This window comes from Bos indicus x Bos taurus, chromosome 20, assembly GCF_003369695.1.
Source record: "Bos indicus x Bos taurus breed Angus x Brahman F1 hybrid chromosome 20, Bos_hybrid_MaternalHap_v2.0, whole genome shotgun sequence".
NCBI classification, from domain to species: Eukaryota; Metazoa; Chordata; class Mammalia; order Artiodactyla; family Bovidae; genus Bos; species Bos indicus x Bos taurus.
Window position 1 is genome coordinate 54,438,898 of NC_040095.1, and position 1,925 is coordinate 54,440,822.

At 40.5% G+C, this 1,925-nt stretch overlaps 1 pseudogene; it reads right to left on the reverse strand.

Annotated features, from left to right (window-relative positions):
* Positions 1 to 302: 302 nt before the first annotated feature.
* Positions 303 to 1,241, reverse strand: LOC113878862 (annotated as a pseudogene).
* Positions 1,242 to 1,925: the final 684 nt, after the last annotated feature.

Genomic DNA, 1,925 nt, shown 5'->3' on the forward strand with positions numbered 1-1,925 from the left:
TTCATCAAATCAGTGTTGAATCAAATCATCCACTGAATCTTTAGTATATTTTATTATTTTCTAAGCACAAATGCCTGCACAACTTTGACTTACAAGGTAGTTCTATGCAAAATAAATTAAAATGTTAGTAACCTTGATATTATAAACTATGTACAATTAAATGTGGCTCCAGGGTACATAATTTTGCTTCTCACACCAGAGCACAATTCTAGTTGAGATTAAAAAATGTGATATGAACATGTTTGCTCATGCCTAACAGGATGGGAAGTCTCCCTCAAGTTTATGCACATGATTTCTACTCCTTATTGCGCAGTGCAAATTTGTAGGGGAAAAAATAATACACTAACTCTTGGGTCCCACACAGGTAAATTAAGATTGCATTCTTCGGGCTGTTTCAATAGGACTGGATTTAGCCATTCCCATTTAGAAAATACCACGAAAAATTTACATACAAGAGTTCATGCTGTTGCATTTGTATAAAGCTGGCAAGTTCTTCCTATTAGCATAGCCCAGGAAACACCACCCAGGAAATCTAATATATTAGAATAGATATTGTGGTGTGTGGCCCACAGTTAGATAGTTCTCAGGGTTAACCTGAAGTTGTCACTGTTTGGTAGTAGATGTAAAATTTGCTGGTTACCCTTTAACCCTGAAGACTTCTTATATATCTTATATCTAAATTTTTAAGCAGACTGTCATCTCTTAAATCCAAGTCTTCTGGAATAGTCTGCAGTGCTAAACTTGCAAACAAAATATCAGTCCCTATCCCATCAAAACACAATTTGATAACTGTTACAAATGCCTCTTCAACAGCTTTTACTTCTTCCTATAACTTCAACTTATAGAATGGGGTGAAAAATCACTTTGATCAACATGTCTTGGTGCAACACACAATGCATCAGTATTGGCACGTTTTGCATATACTCCTAATCTATAAGATCCAAATGTAAAAATTTTCCCACCAACATTTTCAATTACAGGTTGTGGCAGATTCTTGCTTTCACCGATTTCTCAAATCCACTCTTTTACCAGGTTATTTAACTTTCCCCCAAATTGAAATCCTGTGCTGCAGTTTCTCTTCCTCTCCAAAAACCCCAAAAGGCTTAGTCTCAACTAGTTTCTGTACAAGTAGGCAGTCCGTCTCCTTGGGGGCATCTAAGCTGACGGGAGAAGTAATGTCCCAGTGCTTCCGTGGAGGCTGTGTTTGCCTATGATCCCTCCGTTGTAACTGGAAACAGCATCATCTCCCGTGCCGCCATCAAGCACTCCCATCTCCCCTGGCAACCTCCCCCGCTGACGCTCTGGGCTCGATCCACTGAGGCGGAGGGAGGCGGAGTCTGCCTCAGCCTTGGGTCCAACCGCACCCCGCACCTGCTCACACCGTTTTAAGCGTTTCACCTCATCCCCGCTTCGTCCTAACAAGACGCCCCCCATCCATTGAATCTTTTCACTCTACTCATTCAAAAAATTCAATTCTGAATGTAACTAAATGACTAAACTCTCCACAGGTTTCATATAGAAGCCGGGCTCTATCAGATCGAGTTACCCAACAGGGTAATGTACTTCTAGAAATCCAAGGCACACAACCAAACATGTATCTTTCTGCTATATCCTCTCTTTCTTTCCCCTTCGGTTGTGTACATAACTGCTCACTATGTCTCCAAATTCCAAATTCTTTATTTTTATCTTTTGATCAGATCTACGGAGCCTGGCGGGCTGCCGTCTATGGGGTCGCACAGAGTCAGACACGACTGAAGTGACTTAGCAGTAGCAGTAGCATAAATATCCCATGAAAAGTGCTTCATATTCTGATCAACCACTCATAACTGATATTCCCTTCTATTCCGATATGGAACCTTCCTCCTATTCTTACATAATGTAATTCTTTCCACCAGTGTTTTCACTTTCTTTTCCTCTCATATTAT